We start from the raw sequence: 26776 nt of genomic DNA on the forward strand, positions 1-26776 counted from the left end.
ATGGAATACTACTTGACAATGACAAAGAATGGAATCTTGCCATTTGCAACAATGTGGATGGAACTGGGGGGTATTATGCTAAGTGAAATAAGTTAGTTAGAGAAAGACAGATATCACATGTTTTCACTCATATATGAAACTTGGGAAACTTAACAGAAGACCATGGGGGAAGGGAAGGGGAAAAAATAGTTTCTAACAGAAAGGGAGGCAAACCATAAGATATTCTTAAATACAGAGAACAAACTGAAGGTTGATGGGGAAAGTCTGGGGGAAATGGGTGATGGGCATTGAAGAGGGCACTTGTTGGGATGAGCACCGGGCATTGTATGTGAAATTTGAATCATGGGAATCTACTCCTGAAGCCAAGAGTATATTGTATGCACTGTATGTTAGCTAAGTTGACAATAAATTATAATTAAAAAAAATAAAGTGGTAGGTTGACCCACCAGAAGTATCCAGGATGTAGAGTGATATAGTAGAAATAAAAACCTAGATGGGCATGGCAATACACCGAGGCACAGGGCAGCATAGAAGAGGACACAATGGAGCCTGGGAAAAGAGGTTGTACAGGTGTACCTCTTTGGATTATTCACCTCAACTCTGGCCTTGGAATCCATTCAGATGAAAGTTCTGCTCTGAGCCTTCTCTCTAGAGCCACTGTGGGAATGAGGTGCCCACCATGGTGGTATGTGCTTCCCCATGGAGCTTGTCCAGAACAACAATGTAGAACTTTGGTGGGGACAGAACAGGGGAAGTAGGGTCCCACTTACTTTATCTCTCACTGGTGTTTAGTCCATTGGGACTCACTAGAACACTCAAGATTATTTTTATTTTTCATCTATAGGTCACATGCTCAGAAATCCATAGGCCTATGGGCTATACTGGTTGTTGATAATATTGTACTTGGGGTACAAATATTTGAAAAGCTTTGTTCACTCTATTTCATTTTTCCCAGCAATTCCACACAGTACCCCAGTCCTTAATACCATACAGAAAATTCAGCTTGAACCACTTGAAAATGACCTATTTGGTTATATTTGACTCCTGTTCCAATGCCAATTGATCTATCCCTGTAAGAGTGACTGCTGGTGAGCGGTGACAAATGTGAAGCAGAGGCTGTCATTGGGTAATTTTGTAAGCCCTTTTATTTCCACTGATTCAGGGGTGTTTTAAAAAAGAGGAATAGGGCCCCAAATCTCTTATTGGCTCTCTGTAAGAACCTGTGTGGTGGAACACAAATACTAAATGTTTACAGATTTAGGTCAGTGGAAACTCTCTGAGGGGGTGGATGGAGAGAGAAAAATGCAGCCTGAGGGAGGCAGAATTCTAAGATAGCCCCATGACTTCCACCCACTGGTGTTCATGACCTGTAGAGTCTGTTCCACTTGAGTGTGGGAGGGACCGGTCACTTGCTTCTAGCCAAAAGAATATGGCAAAGAAAAAAGGGATTTAATAGATATAATTAAGGTCTAAAATCAACTGACTTTGTGTTAATCAAAAGGAAGTTGATCCCAGGTGAGCCTGACTTCATCAGGGGAGTCTGAAAAGACAGACTGAGCTCTTGCTGAGGCTCTCCCTTGCTTGTTTGAAGAAGTGACCTTCCATGTGATGAGCTGGTCTACACAGGAGGCCACTTGCCAAGGCTCTGTGAACCACAACCTGCTAGTAGGTTGGATCCTTGGGGCAGTTTCAGTCAAAGCTAGAGACAGTGGCTGAGACAGGTCTATAGTTAGTCCTGGGGTGAACAAGGTGAGTGGAGAGATTTCAGGAATCCCTCCTGTTGAAGTGTCTCTAACCTCAGTGGCCCCAGAAATCATCTGGCCACTCGGGCCTGCCCAGTTTTGGGGAACGGTGGGACTATTAGAAGTCCTAGCCCCACCCTGTCCTTTCTTACTCAGGTCTGTCCTTTCTAGATGAATAGGCCCCACAACATCCATTTCCTGATCAATTCTATATTGTAGGTATCCATTCCTATTCTGTGTGGTCCTTATATTTGGGGGATGCTAATGTCTATGTTTGGCTTTGGGAAGAGTCTTGGGGCTCAGGCCTTAGCAAATTAGCTCAAATTTACCTCCTAGCCATGGGAATGAGTTTAGGGGTGGGCTCTGTACTCCCTGTGAGTCTCAGGGGACATGTGCTGGGAGCATCTGGGGAATAAAAAGCAAGCTGTTTTGTTCTTCTAAGAAATGATCTCTGCTCTCCCTCCTGGATGTGGCAGAAGAAACTTATATTTGTAAGGTGCTGGGATCTATTTGCAGCCCTATATGAAGCTGACCACACAGAGGGAAGGCAAGAAAAACAGAATGAATCCAGGGCCTTGAATTTCTTACTGTATCCCTGAATCAAACAAACTCTTCCCTCCCCTAGGCCTCCAGTGATGTGATCCCTAAAGCTCATTCTGGTGTGAACCAGAAGCATTCTGGCTTGGGGGTGGCCTTTCCCAATAAGGGCTTATTTAGGTCAGCTAAAACATTAGTAAAGTAGAACCTTATTGGCAGATTCACCTTTTGCTATGTTTGTGCCTTTCAAAGACCTAACTCACAGCCCAGCAGACCTCACAAGTGCTGGTCAATTTCCCTTCAACCATTGTCAAGTAAAAATGCCCATTTCCAATTTGCAAAATGTCTCTGTTCTAAAGCCTTTGGTGAGGCTTACACTACGGCAGCATTATTCTTCCTAAAACATCTACACCAGGATTACAGTAATTATAAAGATCACTAAAAAGAAAAAGTCCTGAAACCTTTGGTAATGGGATTTGCATTTGCAAAATGATTTGCAACCAGACCTCCTAGGTAGCACTTCATGGAAATCAAGAAGTGGGTTTTGAATATCCAGGTCATTTTTTTTCCCCCAGCACCCAAATTCATAGTAAAATCAACTTTCTAGCTGTCTGGAATCAATGGAGCTAACTGCTCAGAATAGGTCTTCTACAAATGCTGAATAATAATGTGATAAAAGTGAATTCGGCTGAGACATAGTCATATTTAATTGATTGACTTACCTTAATTCTCTAAATCAGTTTTTTGTTTTTTTGTTTTTTTGTTTTTTTGGTCCAAGAGCCTTCTCAATTCAGTTGTCCTCGTCCTGTGGCCACCTTTTGTACTTGCCAAAGCTGCCTCCTCCACCTTAAATAGCTCTGAACCTGCGGCATAAGCCTTTGGGTTGGTTTGAAATGGCAGTATTTTCCCACCCTTTTCTTCATTCAGGATTTTTTTTTCCTTCAAAGGATGCTTTGTGTTTTCTATGTTTCCTTCCCCAGCTTGTATGAATCTAAAATGAATCTGAACTAAAAGTACTTGTTGAGTGGTTATGCTCCCAACTGTAATTTGGAGTCAAGGTATGAATATTTTATACTCAAAGAGTCACTGAAGATTTGTAGGAGGTTTTTAAAAATAAATGAATACACTCATTTTTGTTGGCACAGGTAGTCTATAGCTGGGGGAAAACAAAAATATAGGACAAGCACTCAGTCATTCGTTTTTAAAAAATGAATCTGGATTTGTGTTTGGGGATGATCAGGAGTAAGTGTGGTGAGTACACAGTGTCCTTTGGAGGAAAGAAATACCAAGATGAAGGAAAACTGGGTAGGAAAAAACACAAAGCCACCCAAATGCTCCGATCTCATTTTGAACCCACCCAAATTCTCGAGGTGCAGTTTTAGAAGGTGCTCTTCATGCCCTGGCAGAAATTAGGTGTCGGGCTGGGGAGCCAGTATCCAGATGCCTGTGGCTTCCTTTCACTGCAAAAATAGATTTAAAAAATAATCCAGTCTCTGGCAAAGTCTCTTCCAGGATGAAGAGACCTGAGTAGCCCCTTTAATTTCACTGTGTTTGCTATTGCAGTGAGACCACAGCCTTGTGAGCTCATAGGCTACTTCAAAGCTGTTGAACTCAGTTGAAACAGAATATTAATACATATTAACTAAGCATCCCCCCCCCCTTTTTTCTTCTATAAATCTGTGAGGTTTGCTCTCTTAATAACATCTATTGGTTTACAGAGAGGGTCCTGTTAAGTAAGTTTGTTGGGGTGGAACATTAGCTTTAAATAATTAGAAAGTGGAGAGAAAGGGGTTTGGGCTCTTTTAACCTTCAAACATGACCATATTTAGGACAATTACTTGATAAATGCAAGCTCTCCTTTCCAGAAGATTTCTGTAGAAGGATCTTCCAGCCAAAGTCATCTCTGACATTCACGAAGAGATATACTCAATATATGCTTTTGTTGTGTCTGATGCATATTATTTCTCTTATAATGACCTAGTCTTACCTCAAGCCAAGTATGTGGGGGCTTGGAGTGAAAAAAAAGGAAGTTTCTAGACTTTGATGGGGTGACTAACTACCTGTGGGGTATTTGGGACGTTGCCTTTAGTGAGTCTTTGTGAATGACAACCACTCTTTCTTTTTTCTCCATTCATCCCTAAGGGTTTCACTCCTAATGTCTAACCTCTGTCCTGGATTCTGGATCCTCTAAGTGGATTCAACCTATGAGGAGCTTGAAAAATTCAGGTGTATGCAAAACAAAAAAGTCCCACAAACACTAGATACCATTTTTTATCTACTAAATTGGCAAAGGTTTTTAAATGTGTTTAACATGTAATGCTGGTCAAAGTGTGGCTAAATATGTGGCTTTTTAGATTGGGTATGAGGATAAAGTGCGTGCAACTTTGAAGATAGATCGGCAGTACATCCTGCCCCACAATTTCGCTTCTATTACTTGTCCTATAGCTGTAGAAGTGAGCAAAGATTTACATATTGCATTTGTTGTGATAGCAAAAACATGGACACAACTTATATGCTAATCACCAGGGGACTAATTACACAAACTAAGGTAAATTCATACACATGAATATTAGGCAGCCATGTAAATGATGAGCTAATTTGAATATATAGAAATTGAGAGATCTTTGAGACAATGCTTGAAAAAAAGCAAGAGACAGAAACAGGACAGGTGATCTTTGAACAACTTGGGGGTTGGGGCACTGACCCCCCCCCCACAGTAAAAAATCCATGTATAACTTTTGACTCCCCCCAAACTTAACTAATAGCCTCCTGTTGACCAGAAGCCTTACAATAACATAAACAATCAATAGACATATTTTGCACGTTATATATATTATATACTCTACTTATAATAAATAAGCTAGAGAAAGGAAATTATCATCAAGAAAATTGTAAGAGACAATGCATTTACAGTACTGCACTGTAAAAAATCTGTATAAGGGGATGCACATAGTTCAAGCCCATATTGTTCAAGGGTCAACTATGTGTGTAATTTAACCCCATTTGTACCAAAAAAAGGTAGACATGGGCATTGTATGTGTGTAGAAAATTTCTGAAAAGACCGTTAAGAAATTGTATTGACTGCCACCCTTCTGGGTATGAAATCAGGGATCTGAGGAGAGAGGAGGGAGAATCTGCTTTTTATCTTATACCCTTTGGTATTACTTTGTTGTTTTTTTTTTTAATCATTTTGTGTGCATTCTTTTCTTTTTTATTTTTTTAAGTAAGCAACACACTTTAGCTGTGTCTATGACTGCACCTCTCCTAAATTAATCCTGTTTACACCATTGATGGCCTCACCCCCACTTCAGCTTTTCTGACAACTTCTTTTTGGCTGAGTTCCTTAAGCACAGGGGACACATCTTTGCTCTCAGTGTTCCTGTGCTCAGTCGTATCTGGGCTATAAAATATTTTAAGTAAATATTCTGTGAAACTTCAGGGGCTGACGGTGCCCCTGACTATATCATTCCCAAGTGATGTTCTCCATATACTGGAGTGATCCTGCTAACCTTCATTAATGCCACTTGTTTTCTATTGCTGCATAATACATTACCACAAACTCAGTGGCTTAACACAGACACATTTATTGTCTCGCAGTTTCTAGGGTCAGGAGTCCAGACACAGTTAGCTGATCTCTGCCTTAGGATGGCTCACAAGGCTGAATTCAAGGTGTTGGCTGGGACTGTGATCTAGCTCAAGTTTAGGAGGTTGTTGGTAGAATTTGGTTGCTTGTTACCCATTGGTTGGAGGGCTTACATTTTTAGCTGGTTGCTGGCTGGAGGCTGTCTCAGGTAACGTGCTTCACCGAAGTCAGCAGGGGGAATGTCTGCCAGATGTGGCAATCATAACAAGATCATGGCAGTGACAGCTCATCACCCATCTATTGGTTAGAAGCAAGTCACAGGTTCTGCCCACACTCCAGGGGAGGAAATTATATAAGGGTGTGAATACCAGTAGGTGGGGTCATTGGACCTTAGAGTCTACCACAGTCATCAACTTGTACAGTTAATGTTCGGCTAGCCTAAAAAGGAACTCCATCAGAAAAGTCTTATACCCACAGATGATTCTTCCTGATGGTCTCCTTATTTTTCCAGTTACTTACAGCTTCCTTGAGGTTTTTCCAGACCACTTTCCACCCATCCTGTGTTCATTCCTGTATCTCCTTTCTGTCTAGGCTTTGTCTGATGATGACAACCTGTACTGAAAGATTAATTCTATTATTTTCTCATTTGAGTTCCCCCATGTCTAGTCCTGAGGGTTGAGAAGTGACTTGGGAGCAGTGGGGGATGGGACTATACAGTAGTTGGTAAATAATCCTGATTCCTCTGTGCTCTGCTTCCCAGCCACTTTCCCACCAGGAGCTGCAGCCAGCCTACTGCACACACCACTGTCCTACTACTCATTCTCCTACTACTCACTACTACTTACTATCACATTTCTTTCTGTCTTCTTCATAAGAGTAATCACCATCTGAAACCCTCTAGTTTGATTGTTTGTTTTCTTGGTAATTATCTGCTGCCCCCGGGGCGTAAGATGCAAGGGTGTAGGGGTCTTGTTTCTGTAGTATCTCCAAGATGGGGAGTGGCTGCCAGCACATGGTAAACATTTAACAAGTATGTGTAGAGTACAATAATTACACTAGTCAGTGCAGACTCAAACATGCCCTGTGAATCTTTCTTCTTTTTTTTAGTCTTTTTTTAAATTTTAATATTTATTTAACTTTGAGAGAGAGAGAGAGAGAGAGAGAGAGAGAGAGAGCAGGGGTGGGGGAGGGGCAGAGAGAGAGGGAGACACAGAATCCAAAGCAGGCTCCAGGCTCTGAACTGTCAGCACAGAGCCTGATGTGGGGCTAGAACCCATGAACTGCGAGATCATGACCTGAGCCAAAGCCAGCCGCCTAACCAACTGAGCCACCCAGGTACCCCTGCCCTGTGAATTTTCTATGTGGAGGAAGCACCATTGCTGCTTTGGCCCTAATCATTTCTCATGCTGATTTCCTAGGTGTCCACTTGGTTGTGAGTCTAAATTTCGCCATCCTAGTGTTACTGACTTTTGCTTTGGTAATTCCTAAGCATTCCTTACCCCTCACTCCTCACTGGTCATTGAGCATTACAAGGGCTGGACTAAGACATGGTCCAGTAAGCATTTGGAAACTGCTTCCCATCTCTGGTCTGTATTGGTCAATGGCTACCAAACGTCAGGTTGTACCAAAGAAATAGCTGCAAAATATGGATCTTGAAAATCTGCCCTCTTTACTTGCATATTTATTGTCATAGGTGATGTAATTATAGATGGAGATTGGTGATGGCAATGGTAATAAGAGTAAGAGCTAAACTTTTAAAGTGCTTGCTGTGTGTCAGACTGTTAGCTGTGTGCTTTCTCTGTAGTAGTGCCTCTTTTCTGTCTCACTGCAGCCCTATCAAGAATGGGAGGCAGGATCCATTCCCACTAGGGCATGACCACTTCTGAAAACAACTAACTGGTCAAGTGTAAATGCAGTTTCCAAGCCAGCTTATTAGGAGAATGTCAATGAAAATAATTTTAATAGCATTTTCTGCATTAGGAAGAAGGCTTAATGAAAACACAATTTTCCCATAATTAGATTGAAATAGTTCAGCACTGTATACATAATCTGAAATGATCTTACTTAAGCTCACTGTACATTGACAATAGTACATTGACAAGTCACTATTGTAAGCTTTTAAGAAATGGATTTCTAATATTTGATTTTTCATACTGTTTATTCAAAATTTAATTTTACCATTAAAATTTGCATTATATGACTCATTAAGGCAACACCTTTCTCATTACTGTAACAAGAAGACACGTTCAAACAAAGGCATTTCAAGTGCTTAGGGCTTGCTGAAAGTCCATAGGCTTTCTCTGAGCTGGTCAGTGCTTTTTGCTCATAGTCAGGGGCAACTTCTCTCCTATTGGTAAGAATGGCATTTTTTTCATCAAATTATGAAGTCCGTTTTCTTATGATATTTTGATTGGCTTCTTCTTTGGAGTCTGTCTCTGAAAAACAATGCTCTCTTTCAACATTTGTGTCCCTGCTCTGGAGTGTTTGTGGCAGGGGATTGACAGCAGAGAAAGAGGGGGTAGCAGTCTATTAGGAGTCTTTCTAATGAAGGAGACAGCATCACTGGCAATGCCGTTCCCAAAGGGACTTGTCCCAGAGTGTCAGGGGGCAGGGATGGTGAGTACCCACTGGGATATTTTTGCCACTGGATTGGGATGTCCCAGATTGTCATGTATATGGGCTACCTAGACTCTGGTTCAGGTAACGTGACTGAAACATTCCCACAGTCTGGGAGGGATCTTGGGACAGTAACTGATGTGTGCTGGATCAACACTGATCCGGAGTAAGTCAAGACAGGCTTGTGTTTCTGGACCATGGTCACAAAGGGCTGCTCTCTCAGTTTCTTTGAATGCCAACTTCCTTTTCTATGAATTGAGGGTAAAATGGCAATCTCACCAGGTCTTTGGAGATTTAATATTTAATGAAGGAATTCATACATAATACCACTCCTTGGTACAAGGTAAGAAATAAAGTTGTGGTCCCTCCTTGTCCTGCCATCGTGATCTCCCACCAATTTCTAACACAGACCAGTGCCTCTTCCTATAACTCAAATAAATTTGGGGGTCTGTTAGAAAGGCAAAGGAGTGGCAACATTACCCAATGTGTAGACAACCACATAATCTCCTCAACTTGCAGAAACAAAAGAGAAATAAAGAATCCAGGTTGGGAAAGAGCCTAATTCAAGGGAAAGAAAAGAAAATTCCCCATGGTGAGTCCTCCATATCATAATTCTCTCTCACTAGTGCTTAAGAGCTCTTGCTTTCCCATTACATCCACCCCAGGGTCTGGTCTTCCGTCTTCCTCAATGTTGATTTTTACTAAATGTTGTTTCTGTTGCTGGAAGTGCTCAGACCCCAAACCTGAGTCTTATCCTTGCTTTTTTACTTTCCCACATAGTCTATGTCTAATCTACAAGCAAGAACTGTTTGGCTATATCTTCAAATACAACCCATCACCTCCACTGTTGCTTCCATGGTTCAAACAATGATGATTTCTTTGTTAATTCTCAGGACTATTTCAGGAGTTGCTAGGTGGGCTTTCTCCTTCTATGTTTGTGCACGACCCACAGCGAAGAGAGAAATTCTTTAAATGTGTATAAATCTGACCCTGCCTCTTCTATCCTTGAAGCCTTCCAATGGCTTCCCATTGAACTGAGAATACAATTTCTGCAGAAATGTAGATTTACTGCAGTCCTCAGCACATAAATTATAACTCAAAGGGAAGGTTTCAAATAAAAGTGGGAAAGAGGTCAAAGAAGTTAGTTATATTGGATCAGAGGAAGTAGAAAGCTTAGTCAGTACCACTCACTTTAAGCATAAGCAAGATTAAAAGTGACAAAGCAACTGTGTAAATTAACTTGAACAAAAAAGAAACAGATAAAGAGATGGAGTATGCTTTGTCCATTAGGATACATCTAACTGCAACTTTCAAGACATTTGGTTAGAGATGTCTTAAACAAGTGGGGATTTTTCCCTCATATAACAAGTCTGGATGTAGGGAGCTCTTGGCTTGGTTTAAGGCTCATTGACATCAGGGCTCTGGGTCAACAGCTTTACAATTGTCTCAGTCTTTCCCTCATGAGTGCAAACTGACTTCAGGAGCTCAAAGCATCATGTCCTCACAGTGTTCTCAGAGGCAAGACATAGAGGGCAGTGCAGGTCTTGCTCTTATTATTTACCATCTTCTTATTACAGAACATCACTCCTTTCCAGAATGTTCCCAGCAGAGCCCAGACTTTACCCTAAGTCTCTTTGGCCAGGACTGTGTTGCAAAACCACTTCAGCCCACTAGTCTAGCACATCTTCCCAGAGATTAAGAATCTCTATTCAAGACTTGAACAAAGTTGGGGTTCTGTAAAAAACCCGTGAAAAAGGAGAATATTGGGTGAGCAGCCACCATGTCTGCACAACATGCCAAAAAGAGAGATGGATAATCCAGTTTGGAAGAAGGCATTATCCAAAAAAGAAGAAGATATTTCCTAGAGGTGAATGCTTCATGTTATTGAGGAACTTATTAAGAACATGAATTAAGGACAAAAAAAGATACTCAATAACTAAATGAAGTTTGGGATCCTAGATTGGCTCCTAGACTAGATAAACCATAGTGATGAGAAAAAGGGTGAGCTTGGGAGGTTAGCTAATAGTATTGTGTTAATTTTGTGATTTTGATTATTGTACTATGATTCTGTAAGACACTGACATTTGGGGAAGCAGAATACAGGGTCGATGGAAATTCTCTGTACTATTTTTGTAACTTTTCAGTAAGTCTGAAACTGTTTCAAAATGAAAATTGAAAAATTAAAAAAAAATTCAAAATGATGAAAATAAAGAAAAGAGTATGAAATGAAAAGTTTTTTATTTTATTTTTTTAAATTTTTTTTACATTTTATTTTATTTTATTTTATTTATTTATTTATATATATATGAAATTTATTGACCAATTGGTTTCCATACAACACCCAGTGCTCATCCCAAAAGGTGCCCTCCTCAATACCCATCACCCACCCTCCCCTGCCTCCCACCCCCCATCAACTCTCAGTTTGTTCTCAGTTTTTAACAGTCTCTTATGCTTTGGCTCTCTCCCACTCTAACCTCTTTTTTTTTTTTTCTTCCCCTCCCCCATGGGTTCCTGTTAAGTTTCTCAGGATCCACATAAGAGTGAAACCATATGGTATCTGTCTTTCTCTGTATGGCTTATTTCACTTAGCATCACACTCTCCAGTTCCATCCACGTTGCTACAAAAGGCCATATTTCATTTTTTCTCATTGCCACATAATATTTCATTGTGTATATAAACCACAATTTCTTTATCCATTCATCAGTTGATGGACATTTAGGCTCTTCCCATAATTTGGCTATTGTTGAGAGTGCTGCTATAAACATTGGGGTACAAGTGGCCCTATGCATCAGTACTCCTGTATCCCTTGGATAAATTCCTAGCAATGCTATTGCTGGGTCATAGGGTAGGTCTATTTTTAATTTTCTGAGGAACCTCCACACTGCTTTCCAGAGAGGCTGCACCAATTGGCATTCCCACCAACAGTGCAAGAGGGTTCCCGTTTCTCCACATCCTCGCCAGCATCTGTAGTCTCCTGATTTGTTCATTTTGGCCACTCTGACTGGCATGAGGTGATACCTGAGTGTGGTTTTGATTTGTATTTCCCTGATAAGGAGCGACGCTGAACATCTTTTCATGTGCCTGTTGGCCATCTGGATGTCTTCTTTAGAGAAGTGTCTATTCATGTTTTCTGCCCATTTCTTCACTGGATTATTTCTTTTTCGGGTGTGGAGTTTGGTGAGCTCTTTATAGATTTTGGATACTAGCCCTTTGTCCGATATGTCATTTGCAAATATCTTTTCCCATTCCGTTGGTTGCCTTTTAGTTTTGTTGGTTGTTTCCTTTGCTGTGCAGAAGCTTTTTATCTTCATAAGGTCCCAGTAATTCACTTTTGCTTTTAATTCCCTTGCCTTTGGGGATGTGTTGAGTAAGAGATTGCTACGGCTGAGGTCAGAGAGGTCTTTTCCTGCTTTCTCCTCTAAGGTTTTGATGGTTTCCTGTCTCACATTTAGGTCCTTTATCCATTTTGAGTTTATTTTTGTGAATGGTGTGAGAAAGTGGTCTAGTTTCAACCTTCTGCATGTTGCTGTCCAGTTCTCCCATCACCATTTGTTAAAGAGGCTGTCTTTTTTCCATTGGATGTTCTTTCCTGCTTTGTCAAAGATGAGTTGGCCATACATTTGTGGGTCTAGTTCTGGGGTTTCTATTCTATTCCATTGGTCTATGTGTCTGTTTGGCACATAGTGCCATGAAAAGTTTTTTAAAGCTAAGAACGAAAATTGATGAAATAGGCATATTTATAGCACAAACAAAATAGAAGTGACAAGGAATACGACTGACAGAGCTAAAGCTAAGTGACAGAAAAAAAGCTTGTTCTAATCACAATGAACTATAACTAGATGGTATAAATATTATGAAGGACAAAAATAAATACAAGAATCCTGCTAATTTCTTCATTTTTCATAGCAGGAGTCAGATAGTATTCAAAGTTGAAATGTAATTACAAAAATAATGTCTATAGGGGTGCCTGGTGGCTTGGTCGGTTAAGCGTCTGACCCTTGATTTTGGCTCAGGTCATGATCTTGAGGTTTGTAAGTTCGAGCTCTGCAAAGGGCTCTGTGCTGACAGCACAGAGCCTGCTCAGATTCCCTCTCTGCCCACCCCCGCCCCAAAATAAATAATTAAAAAAAATTAAAACAATAATGTCTATAATCTCATAGTGAGTTTTTATATTCCTTTTATTTTAACTTTTAGAAGGACTGTGTAGAATTATCACTTCCTGCAGTAGGAAAATATATGAATTTTAGCAATTTTTCAGATTGTACCTTACCATATTTTTCTTTGGTTAGAGTAAAAGTACTTTAATTAATTCCTTTAAAATGCCATAAGTAATATGATGCAATTTTTCTAAAGTCATGTATTTCTCTCTGTCTGGCTATCTATCTTTCTGCCTATCTATTTATCTGTGTGTCTATCTGCCTATTTGTCTATCTATCTTCCTGTCTGTCTGCCTATACACAGAGATGGATGTCTTGTGGTGTTTACCAACCTATAGCACTGAGTGTTTGAGCTTGTAGAATTTTGTGGGTTTCTCCTACCTTCTTTGTCCTGCTCTGAATTTTAAAAATTCAGAAATTGTAAAGTAAGCATGTGTTTTAGTCTTCAAAAAGTCAAAAGAACAGATAGTCTTAAAAAATACCTTATATATTTTGAGTTGGGATAAGTAAAAACATTGTGTGATGCATGTTTCCCTATGAACAAAACACTAGAATTCGAAATAGTGATTCTTCCCATTGTCCTCTTTTCTAAATCCCCATGCCTACCACCATGGTTTGTGCACATTTTGAGATCCATAACTGATATGTCCCAGATTTGAGCAGGACATCAGAAAGCAGGGGAATGTCACTGAGAGGAAACAATAATGCAAAATGAGCTTGAATTGAAACACCAATAAATATAAACATTTGCAGTTTATGGGGTGCTTGAGACAAAGGGTTCCTCATGTGCATTCACCTGGAGGAGGGATTGGAACAAAGAAGTCTATAGATACACACTTTTAAAACTGAAAGAGGGAGCCAGCACAGTCCCAAGAATATAGTGGGGCGTTATCAAATGTTGGTTTGTTTTCCCAGCTTGTGGAAGCACCTTGCTTAGGGGCACAACGTGCTGGTCTATTAAAGACATGGACGCACATGTGAAATGGATTAGCAGTCATACTAGAGGGGTTCCCTGATACCACTGAGTGATACTCAAAGGGCAGTGGCTACCCTGGAACAAACCGGGGTTTAGAACCTCATTTCCTCACTTCTTAGCAGGCTGTCATTTGTCCTATGTAAGTTGGAGTTAATATTGTGCTGACTCACCTTGTAGGCTGGTTGTGAAGACAAAAGTAAGGTAATAGCCTAGAGGAAACTCTTATAAGTCAGCACTCAGCAACAACTAGTTACTATTAATATCTTAAGAACATTTTCAGCCCAATACTTAATGCCATTGACTGGTTCTTTGTTGCTTCACTGTTTCTTTGGTTTAGATTGAATTTGTTAATTCTTTTGTGCCTCTGTTTCCCCAGTTGTAAACTTGGGATGATGACGTGTTCTGTAGGTATCAAATGCCAAATGTGCACAAATAATCCATACCAGGAAGCTGAAGTTGGCTCCTGGGTCACTCAGCTGATACCTGGCAGGGTGGCTGACCTTCTCCCCTGTAGAGTTGTTTCCTTATCTCTACAATGGGCACCACCAAGTTGGCCTTCCTTCCCAGGACTGCTTCTTGGCAGAGCTCACAGCTGATGATAAAATACTTGACAAACATGGCGTGCTGAATGGTATCTGGCATTTGAACCAAAGGTGAGGTGTTGATAAGGAGGAGAATGGCGACATATTTTTTATGGACAAAGTGGGCTCTAATGAATACAGTCTTTCTTGGATACCATCATGCAGAGCTATACACTAATAAGATTAACCATAATACTAACCAGCATTTATTGAGAACTTCTTCTATTACAGACAATGGAATACAGGTGGATTTGCCACCACAAGCAGGCCATTGTTCAACAACCCATCATATGATACAATTATTTTCAGTATAATCTTGAAATAAGACAAGTGATATTAATGGTCAGAAAAGAAGGAGACATAGAATACTTTTTATTGAACTTTGCATGTATAATCATGCCAGCAAAAATAATAATAGAACAATAACAACACTACAATGCAAAATAAAAAAAGAAGGAACAGATGGATACTTTTTAATTTCATTAATATATTTTTGGGAAAAGTACAAAAGACTAAATTGTACAAGTTTCAGGGAATGATTTATGCATAAAGTGAAGTCATTCTAGAATGTTCTGTTTTTTCAGCTTTATAATCATTTTTCTATTAACCCTTCACCATCTCCATTCACTGTATAAATGCAAGGGGCAGAGATTAAATTGTGTCCAGGGTAAACTCAAACAGTACTGAAGCCTAACAAGCTTATTGTAGGGAGGAGTGCATGTAGCTGAGCCCATGCATATCCATGATCAACTGTCTAGTAGGCTGACTGTATCATTTCTATGTAAAATAAAATGTTTAATAAAGTATGGATAATAAAAATGTGCTAATTTGAAGCTCACCTATGTGATAACTCCATAGTAACCATAAAAATTATTTAAAACATGTTTAGACCAGCAGGGATTTTGTTTGTTTTCATTTTTTTCAGGGGTGGGTATTTTATTCCAGACACATTTAGAATTGCCAGTGCATGGGGATAATAATTTCTTGTTGCTCTTAAATTCTCTACAACCCGAGTCCTGTGGTGGCTTGTAGCCTGGTTCCAGGCCTTGCCCTAAGTGCTTGGCATTCATTAACTCATTGAATTTTTGACACCTACTCTTATCATCCCCATTTGACACCTGAGACTCAGAAAGGGCAGGTAACTTGTCCAAGGCCATACAGTTAGTGGCCTGGCCAGTGTGGATTTGCATCCAGGCAATCTCTTTTCTGAGACTGCCATCATGGTCAGGGTGACTGCACTATCTCCAAAAAACACACGTCATGGTTATGTGGAAATAACTCACATTTTCATTGTAGTCTATGTATGTAGCTTTTTCCTTCTTCTTTTTTCTTTTCTCTTTTAGTTCTGAATGCATTTGGAAAAGCAGAAGTTATCTGAATTCCTGGTCTCCAGGGAACTGCTATAGGGACTGACATTTGCAATTCTCTCAAACCACATTTGAGAAGATACATTTCGATTAAGAACCTGTATAAGACAGATGGGGGTGGGGACAAGGGCTGTAAAAGAAACATTCTAAATTCTTCCTCTGAAAAGACTATTAAAAACACAGAAAGCAGGAGATGCTAATAGAAAGTTCAGAAAGATTTAGCAGGACAACTCAGCAAAATACCCCATAAATGATTACTTTAGGCTCTCTGGGGAAGTTTCTTGCAAGTAAGGGAAGCCATTGAGCTGTTCATATGTTTTTGTTTTTACTCCTGTGAACTAGTCATTAAAATTTCCAGGGAACCTTTGCTTAGGGGCACCTTGGGTAGGGAGAAGAAAAGGGTTTTCTTGTCCATCACTCACACACGTCATCATTTGGGAGATATAAATCAGGATGTTCAAAAACCTGCTCTTTCCCTGACATAATCCTAACTGTATCCATCACAGGAGTGAAATTAGCTTCCTGTAATTTAGTGCAGTTTTGCTCACATACCTCAAGACAAGCTTCTTCCAGGAAACCGTTCCCCAAAAAGGGCAGGCAGCTCAGTCGGTTTTGCTAAGTCCCTTTAAATTCATGACCATCTTTGTAGACCAGGTGTTTAATCACTGTTAAGGACAGTGTAGACCAGGTGTTAAGGACACTGCAAGAAATAATATCAGCTGGATGATTCTGTTGAATATATAATATACCAGTGATACACAGGGCAGATTGGGTAAGTACAGCCACATGGAAATGAATGGAAAATCACTGATGTTTGGGTGTAATTTTACTCCATTCATGCTGAATGATTCTGATACAACCTCATTTTTTTCCCCTGTGAAAAATATGAGATTTCCCAGTTATATTAAATAATTGATAAACTCATTTCAATTTTTAGCTGTTTTCCTGGGACTCTGTAGAGAGCCACAAGCTCGTGACTCTTCAGTAAAGGTGACAAATGGAACCATTACTCACTCGGTAAATAGCTCTATCGCAGGACAGGAGAATTACCCTTCGTGTCTGCAATCTCACAGGACTGCTCCACCTTCCAAACAAAAAAAGAAAGATGTAAATGCTGCATCAAAGTCATCAGGCATTAGTTCTTTGACAGATATTACTTTTTACATGTTAGGTTTTTACAATCAATGCCAAGTTGTGGCTTGAGTTGTAAACTGTGCAGATAGTGGGATTACAGGGAGGTTAGAAAAAGTATATGTACAATAAAGAGCTAGAATTTATCTTGAATTAATGACAAAGGCATTTTTTTTAAGCCCCAAGTTGGCGAATTAATGAGAGAGAGAAAGAGTGAGTGAGTGAGTGAGTGAGTGGTTTAAGTCAGTCTGGATCCCAACAGAAGCACAGATATCAGATTTTCTTTATTTCCATTAAACACAAAACAATAAGGAATTGACAAATCATTTCTCAAAAGATTAGGTGCAACACAAAGGGGGCATCCTGACAGTGGATCTGGTGTGAATACTAGGGATGGTTACCTAGGAGAGTTGGGGAATTTCTCTTCTGGGGCTAGGGTTTAGGGGGTGGGAGTAGGGAGACAGGGACTCACCTCTAGGTGATTTCTATGCTGTCTTGCCCTGAGTGGTTGAGAAGTATTCAATCTTCCAAGATCCATCCCCTCCTGGGGTTCCAAGATAATAAAGACAGAGCAAACCACTAGTGCCAGGACAGGGTCACATTTTGGCCAAACTGTCTCAATAAGATAGTGTTTGCCTTTCCAGAAGACCTTTAGCTGATATTGTCATCAGGGCAGAGTCGAAGCAATATAAAGTTCTTTTCAAATGATGTTAAATTTAGTATTCACCTAGTGTCATTCTTCAGAGAAGCACATTATGCCCTTCCAAAGGAGCTCATTCATCTTAACAACATTCTTGGTCAGCAGGTATTATTATGATAATACCTTGAGTTTATTTAGCACCCTTTCTCCTTTTCAGGCAAGGTCTAAGCCAGTTGGGCAGTCAGTCAACAACATTTATTGAAGTCTCTTAGTTTGTAGAGCTTGTATTAAATCACTGTCAGACACCAGCCAGCCCTGTCCTCACCACACACTGAATGCACCTCTGGGCTGGCCAGCAGTGAGCCCACACACTCGCCCTGCTCGGAGCTGCACCCCAGCCTGTCTGATTCTCACTCAACAGCTTTTATTTGCTTACATTTACTTAGGGTTGTAGCAAACCTCTCTACATACAAACTTTTGGAGATTTCCCCTCTGCAGATTCTGTCTGGGCCTGACAAGCCACAAATATCCTCTCCAGGGCTCAGGCTGCTTAAAGCTGCCCACGTAGTTAAAAGCAAAAAGACCAAAATTGCCCAGAAATGAAAAAGAGCAAAGTGACAAACTTCACTGAATGTTTCTAACCTAAGAAAAGGAGTAGGTGGCTTTCTGAGAGCTGGGAGTTGGTCCTCCCAAACCTGTTTGCCTGCCCCAGTTGGAGTGGACATTGGACTTTGGCCAAACGGCTCAACTCCCTGCATTTTTCCCAGGACAACAGGCAAGGGCCAAGGCTCTAGGGGAAGGAATATATGTTGTGAAAATTTTCAAATGCCACAGGAAACATGATTGTCCAAAAATTAGAAAATAGTGCGAGGCAAAAAGAAAATAAAAAGCATCACTGATATGCACCTAACTGAGGGGTGACATCCATTTTTGTTTAGATAAAGGCCCACTTATAAATCCAATTTTCTTCTCTGTGTGTGTTTCTTTATGTAAATAAGCTGGTATTATTCAAAATATGACTATTTTGCCTACACATCATCCCGTGAAGCCAATGGTCAAATTTTAGAGGCCCCTTTGAACTTCTGTATTTTCCCATACATAGCATTAGATTTCTAAAACTGTGTGCCAAGAAACAGTGGCCTTAACTGAACAACATTCGAGTACCACGTTTTTAAAAATTCGGTTTTAAGGCGAATCATGAAATGCCAAAACATAAATTTATTTCTTTCCAAAGATACATAAATTACTTTATTTTTTGCATTACTTTCAAAATTAAATTTTAATTCATTTTTAACCTAAAGAATATTGTAATTTTGTGTTCTGAGTTGAATCTGTTGGTATCTACCATGAGCTCTGAGTAGCAAAGCTTCCTTCCCCCAAACAGTAGCCTAGATACCAATGTTGTAAGTTCCTCATGTAAAGCAATATGAAGATCCAGGCAGTTCAAAGCTGGTATGGGAACTTCATAACGTCTTCTGGACCACGGTTTCTTATAGCTGTCCACCTTACTGACTCCAGTGGATAGTCTTGTCCTCATGGTTCAGAATGGTGTCCTTTTGTCATTCTGGGCAGCAGAAAGGAGAAAAGAAGACTTAACTCTCCTGTGAAGTTTTTTTCACACTTTATTTACCTGAATTTAGTCACATGGTCACCACTGGCTGTTAAGGAGTTTGGGACATGTAGCTTTGGACTGAGTGACAAGTTGGACAGATAAGAATTGGGATTTTCCTACTATGGGAGGCAGGGAAATGGATATTAGAGAGCCAACTCCATTGAGTATCCAAAAGTGTAAAAAACTTTGAGTTGGAATATCACCCAATTTTGTTCCTTGTCAGAAAATCAGATTTAAAAATCATTACTGATTGAAATCTACAGAAAATTCCAAAACCTCATTTTAATCCACCTGAATTTATTTCCCTATTCTATTAACAGAATAATCAAATATGGTGGTGCTCTGGCTCCATGTCTCAGTATTTCAAAGCTCATGGTAGGAAGGAAGCTCCATGGGTAACAGAGATGAGATACAAGCCATCAGTTAGGGACATCTGCCATAAAAGCCTAAGTTGGATGCCTGAGAATTTGGACATCTATGAGCTCTCCTCTTGCTCTGATGACCCCTGAGATCAGCAAAGAAAAAGAAAACTTCTTGGAAATAGTTTTGGTGAAATAAAACCAACATGCAAATAAGTTTTGATGTCCATTAGCATGAATCTAGCTTTCCCAGTTTCAGATATTTTTTTTCAAATTTTTATTTAAATTCTAGTTAGTTAACATATAGTGTAATATTGTTTCAGAAGTAGAATTTAGTGATTTATCACTTACATATAACACCCAGTGCTCATCACAAGTGCCCTTCTTAATACCATCACCCATTTAGTCCATCCCCCACCCACCTCCCTCCATCAACCCTCAGTTTGTTATCTATATTTTTAAAAAAATTTTTTTAATGTTTATTTTTAATTGTTTTTTTAATTTTTTTAAATGTTTATGTGAGCGGGAGAGGGGCAGCGAGAGAGGGGGACACAGAATCCAAAGCAGGATACAGGTTCTGAGCTGTCAACACAAAGTCCTACAGGGGGCTCGAACTCATGAACTGTGAGATCATGTCCCGGGCTGAAGTTGGACCCTTAACCGACTGAGTCACCCAGGTGCCCCCCCGTTCTCTATCTTAAAAAGTCTCTTAGGATTTGTTTCCCCCTTTCTCTTTTTTCCCCTTTCCCATATGCTCATCTGTTTTGTTTCTTAAATTCCACATATGAGTGAAATCATATGGTATTTGTCTTTCTTTGACTTTTTGCTTAGCATAATACACTGTAGCTCCATCCATGTCATTGCAAATGGCAAGATTTCATTCTTTTTGATGGCTGAGTAATATTCTGTGTGTGTGTGTGTGTGTATATATATATATATATATATCCCCTTTGAATCTGTTTTTTTCTACCATTTGGGAAAATACCTAGTAGTGTAATTGCAAGGTTGTAAGGTAGTTCTATTTTTAATTTTTTGAAGAACCTCCATCCTATTTTCCAGAGTGGCTGTACCAGTTTGCATTCCCACCAACAGTTTGAGAAGGTCCATTTTGGGATATTTAATACTTAATTCAAAATATTAATAATTTGGACTTCTATTAATCATATGCAAGCCATAAAGGATACTAAAGCACTAAAATTAGCTTAAATATTTGCTGTTGTTAGAAATAGTATTCAACAACTTTTCCATGTACTTTTTACCCATTTATATTCAGCTTTCTCTTTAGTACAGTGAAAATCTAGGCTTTATTTACTTATTTATTTATTTAATACATTCATTCATTGGACAAGTCTTTAATGGAACACTTTCCATGGGTTCCTGATTGGCTTCTTCAAGAAACAGATGTGAGATAGGGTTAATTACAAACAATGCTTATTAAGGAGCACTTGTGGGACCCACCACCTATGGAAGGGAGGGGAGGAAACCTGTAGTAGAGTGTGTCTTTGAGCTGTGATGCAGGTTCAGCCAACCCCAGGGGACTGCTGGGGCTAAACTGATGGGGATCCAGATGTCTAGCCCTCTGTGATTCCACCACCATCAGTCACTGGTCTCCTTGGAAATGACCATGACCTTGGGCTGGTCAGCACTCTGCAGGGTTCCATGGGCATATTTATTATAGCAGCTTAGCTAACCATAAGAGCCAAGCAGAAGTGCATTTGTCTCTCATATGACAGTCCTGATGGATTAATCTATGTGGTGGTGGTGGTGGTGGTCCCAGTTCTTTCCATCTTGCACTTGTGTCATTCCCAAGGTCATTGTCAACAGCTCCATGGTCAAAGCTCCATTGCTACCGTAGTTACGTTTCAGACAGTAGGAAAGGGAAGGGTACAGCAGAGGAGTACAGTTCACTGTCCTAAGGCCCAGACCCAGAGTGGTGCATATTGTGGCCTCCACTCACATTCCATGCTCAACATCAAGGCACATGGCCAGGCATGGCTGCAAGGGAGGCTGGGAAATGTATCCAGCAAGGCATCCATGTACCTAGTCATAGGTCCATTACTGTGAAAGAAGGGCAAGTGGATCATGGTTGACAATAACAGTCTTTGTGGCAATGGGTCAGCAATTCTACTTCACAGTAGTTCCTGCAGGCATTTGGGACATATGCTACGGGGGTTTCCACCTCACACACTGTAGTTCTTTGCATGTTGTAGGTCCCACTTACACATTGATAGAGCATTGCCTGGAGCTGGTGATCCACCTCACTTGCATCTTGGTATGAATTGGTGAGTTTTAAACTTGCTTTTGCTGAGCTTCTGATTTCATTGGTTTGAGATCTGGCCTGGCCACTGGGGTTTTTAAAGCTCCCCAAATGATTATCTGATACCGCCAATGTTAATAACAGCTGGTTTAGCAAGAAAAATAAATTCTGTATCTGTGTGTGTGTGTGGGGGGGGGCAGGGTGCAACTTTATCCTCATATTTTGGTTCAAATAAGGAAAGTTAATGGCTCAGGTGAATGAAACATCCATGAAGGCCGAGGGAAGACTTGATTCAGAAATGGGAATGAAGTCACCAGAACAGGGTCTGTCCCACTCTTCTATCTGTCCCCTCCTTCTGTCCCCTTGTCCCCCCAACATTCCTCTGTATTAGCTGTATTTCCTACATATTCTCTCCTTTTCCAGCCTAACTATGATGGTACATTGCTATCCAGCCAACCTCCTTTTCAGATTTAGTCCAGCAGAAAAATAGAAGGGCATCCTTTTCCCTTTCTTGGTTTATTTCCAATCAAATATGTCATATATACAAAAGAACATATGTGATGTAAATGTACAATTGAAAGAATGATAGCAAAACCGAGTTCTGTCTATCTACCACACAGGTTAGGAAACAACACCATTAACACTTCACAGACCCCATTCTTTGCAACCTGTCACAACACCACCCCCATCACAGACAGAGCACCACAAGAAACGTAGCTCGTGTGTTGCTTATTTTTAGGCTGTTTTTGACTTTACCTAAATAGACTCATATCATACATATTTTTCTGTAAGTCTTTAATACCAAATGGTATTTCTTAAATTTATTTACATTGGTAAATTGGTAAGTTGACATTGGTAAATTGGTAAATGGAAATTATTTTTCCATTGTTGGATGTTGTTATATTGTATGACTTTACCCAACTTACATCCTCCACCATCCTGTGGACATTTACGTTTTTGTTCTTACAACTAATGTCACTACAAACATTCTTATATGAGTTTCTGCAGGGTGTTTAACTAGAGTGGATTTATTGGGATGTAAATAACTTGAATATCTTCAAGTGGTTTCAGGGTAGGAGAGCTAGCAGAATTGATTTTCAGAGTGTTGCACTACTTTATATTCCCACTAGCAGAATATGAGAGAGCTGCTCTTCCTCACTGCCAGGAGTTAGAAACCTAGAACTTTAAATATTTATTAATCTGTTTGGTACAAATTTTATTTTATTGTGGTTTTAACTTTTATTTTCCTTGTTGCTGGTTTGAGCATCTTTTCTTTGATATTTAATATATTAAAGTTTATTTATTCACATTTATTTTGAATACAAAATATTATATACTTATTAATAGTTAATAATCCTTTTCTATTTCTTTTGAGGAAAGTCTGTTCATGATCTTGACCCCGCTTTTATCTATTACATTTTTCTTTATCTTATTAATTTATATATTTAGGCTACTCTTCCTTTGTCTGTTATATGTGTTGAAAAGATCTTCGCTCAGTAAGCAGTTTGCTGTTATAGAGAAGTACTGAACTCTAATAGATTTGAATTCATGAAATTTTTCACTAATGATTTTTTTTTCTGTTCCAAAAATTCCATATTGTGTGGTTATATCTTCTTCTATAGCTTCTTCTCCATAATTTAAATGTTTGTCATTTTCATTTGGGTGTTTAATTTGGCTATAATTGGTTTTTGTGTGTGATACGTGGGAGGAATTCAAAGTCTCTGCCTAAATGGATATATAGTTTTCTCATCCTATTTATTAAATGATCCAATGGTGGGTGACCAGTTTCATTGTCTATAAAATGAGTATGATACTAGGCCCCATCTGTATTTGTAACTCTTTGCTGTATAACAAGTTACCCCCAAACTTTGTAGCTTAAAACAGCATCTGTTACCTGACAGATTCTGCAGGTAAGGAATTAGGTTGTCTCTGGTTCAAAGTTCTATCACCAGGCTGCAAGCAAGGTGCCAATGGGGCTGCAGTCTCATCCAAAGTCTCGGGGGAGGATTTCCTTCCAACCTTGCTCATGTGGTTCCTCAAGGGCAGCAGCACTAACAGTCTCAGTTCTCTCCTGACTGCTGGCCTGAAGTGTCCCTCAGTCATCTGCCACCGAGGCTTCTCCACAGGGCAGTGCACAGTGGCTTCCTTCAGAATAAGTGAGCCACAGCATGAAAGCGGACATCTAAGCATCCACAGTAGCTTGTAACCTAATCTTGGAAGTGGCATCCCATTACTTCTTCCATATTCTCTTCCTCACTAAGCCCAGCCCCTGTTCAAGGAGAAGGAATTCCACAAGAATGCAAATACCAGGAGGTAGAGATCATCAGGAGCCTCCTCATAGGCTGCCTACCACACAGGTTCATGGACCTTTGTAAAAATTCAAGGAGTTAAAATATGGAAAGCATCTGATTAGCTTATGGGATATAGTACTAGGCACTTGAGTTAGTGCTTGCTGCTAGTATTTGGGGCATGGGATAGCTGACACTTGTTTCACAAGCCCAATTTCCATATATCAGTGGGCCAATGTCTAGGCTCCCATAGGTCCACTTGTCTAGTTTTCTATTCCTGTGGCAATATTAAGAATTTTAGGGATGGCTGGCTGGCTCGGTCAGTAGAGTGTATGACTTTGATTTGGAGGTTGTGAGTTCAAGCCCAACATTGGGTGTAGAGGTTACATAAAAATAAAAAGAATTTTAGTTACTTTGAATCATAAGTCTTGATAGCTGGAATATCTTTTTTCAGGAGCTTCTTGATTAATCTTGACCTTTTGATTCTTCTTCTGCATGTCAGAGTCTGGTTGCCTTCAGCCCATGTCAGGGCTCTACTTCTCTTCCTGAGAGGGAGGGAAAGCTCAGATTGAGGATATACAATTCCTTTATCAGAAACATGTCAGGGGGTTACCTGGGTGGCTCAGTTGGTTAAACGTCCAACTTTGGTTCAGGTCATGATCTCGCAGTTCGTGGGTTCAAGCCCTGCGTCGGGCTCTTGCTGACAGCCCAGAGCCTGGATCCTGCTTAGGATTCAGCATCTCCATCTGTCTCTCTCTCTCTGTTCTTCCCCAGCTCTCACTCTATTTGTCTTTTTCTCTCTCTCAAAAATAAATAAACATTAGAAAGAGAGAGAGAGAGAGAGAGAGAGAGAGAGAGAGAGAAGAAAGAAAAAGAAGAAAGAAAGAAAGAAAGAAAGAAAGAAAGAAAGAAAGAAGACACATGGCGGGAAGTTCTCCCAATAGAGGGCAGTATGAAAAGGGGCCTCTGTCCCAGCCCCCAGCCCCAAGAAACTATGGGGGACGGTGGCAGCCTATGGGTTCAGGTACCTCCACCCTGCTCCCCAGCAAAGCAACGACAGAACCTGTGCAGGCAGATGTCAGGGGTGACACAAAATATTAGTGATGTGTGTTGTTCAGAGACTCCTCTGGCTTTCTCTTCTCTCTGTTCTCTGTCCCAGTGCCCTGATGCTGCTGGAGGTGCTAACGGCCAGGTGGATGGATGGTGAAGGCTAGAAGAACAATCTCTGGATAATGGACCTGTTCTGAAGAACTGGCTCTAAAATTTTACTGAATTTTAAAATCCCCAAACATAGAGTGTAAGATCCACCTACACACAAAGGAGAATTTCTTTGCAAAGCTTTCTTTTTCCCACCCTGAGAATTGACCCTAGAAAGGACTTCAGTTTTACCCTGCCTGTAAAATCAAAAAGCCCTAGAGGACTGGAGATTATGGAATCTGTTTCAGATATTTCTGATAAAACACAAATAGGAGAGCAATTGACATACAACTTCAAATCCTCTTTTGCAAGGACATAAAACCTCAGATAAATGAATAGTAGTTTAGAGGAATCTTAGATTTTCAACTTGCAGATGCTATGTGTATGAACATGAACAGCTGAAATGGAGATTTGTATTGGAGGGGAAGGACGCCCCTCCTAAAACCCAACTTCAGAAAGTGGTATTTAAAGCAATGATGGGGGCGCCTGGGTGGCGCAGTCGGTTAAGCGTCCGACTTCAGCCAGGTCACGATCTCGCGGTCCGTGAGTTCGAGCCCCGCGTCAGGCTCTGGGCTGATGGCTCAGAGCCTGGAGCCTGTTTCCGATTCTGTGTCTCCCTCTCTCTCTGCCCCTCCCCCATTCATGCTCTGTCTCTCTCTGTCCCAAAAATAAATAAACGTTAAAAAAAAAATAAATAAAGCAATGATGTTCTTTATTTTGAACAAAATGTCCTCTGGTCTGTGAAGTTATCTCCACAGTACTAACCATGTATGAGAAGGCATAATAGGGAATTATCACAATTACACTGAATAATATTTGCTCAGCTATTTGAAGAACTCCATAGCTGAATCTTTGCTAATTAGATTCTCCACCTAATGGCTATTCTTAATTCATGAAAAATATTTTCAGAGGATTTAATGATCCGGATAAAACATGAGTGCAGTGTCTTATTCACATATTTAAATGACTCCTCAAAAATTGAGGGGGTTGAGTCTGGAAGATTTATATGACCCAAAACCCATTTGGCCTATCAACATCAGAACCACACCCTCAACTTCTATATTTTTTCTCTGTTCACTAATAGGGGCTAAGCGTGATAAAAAATAATTTTGGAGAAAACAACAAACACTTCTATATACTATTTTATATACCAGTTATAGCAGTCTGAATTTTTAACTAGGTTTGCTGGAGCAAACCAAGGAAGGGAAGGGAATAGAGAAGAGAGATTTTTATATATAATGGTTTTATTTTGTGAAGTCAAGTTTCTTTCTTTAAAAAAGTTTTTTAATGTTTATTCATTTTTGAGAGAGAGAGAGAGAGTGAGAGCGTGTGCGTGTGGGAGAGAGGGGGGAGGGGCAGAGAGAGAGGAAGACACAGAACTCAAAGCAGGCTTTAGGCTCTGAGCTGTCAGCACAGAGACTGATGCAGGACTTGAACTCACGAACCTTGAAATCATGACCTGAGTCGAAGTCAGACGCTTAATCAACTGAGCCAACTAGGCATCCCAAGTCAAGTTTTTTTTTTTTTTTCTTAAACTTTTAGAAACCTGCCTCTATTTGTTCTGGGGTAGAATAAAGAAACTGGGGAATTTCAGACAAGGGCAAAATATTGCCACTGTGCCATAGACAATGGACTCCCTGGGGTCAGCAGGTGTGTCTTGTAGGTTTCTGTCTCTCTAGAAGCCGCACAGAGAGCTGATGAGGAGCGGCTTAGTGTTGTGCTGCCTTGAATG

Source organism: Prionailurus viverrinus, chromosome A3 (assembly GCF_022837055.1).
Source record: "Prionailurus viverrinus isolate Anna chromosome A3, UM_Priviv_1.0, whole genome shotgun sequence".
Taxonomy (NCBI): Eukaryota; Metazoa; Chordata; class Mammalia; order Carnivora; family Felidae; genus Prionailurus; species Prionailurus viverrinus.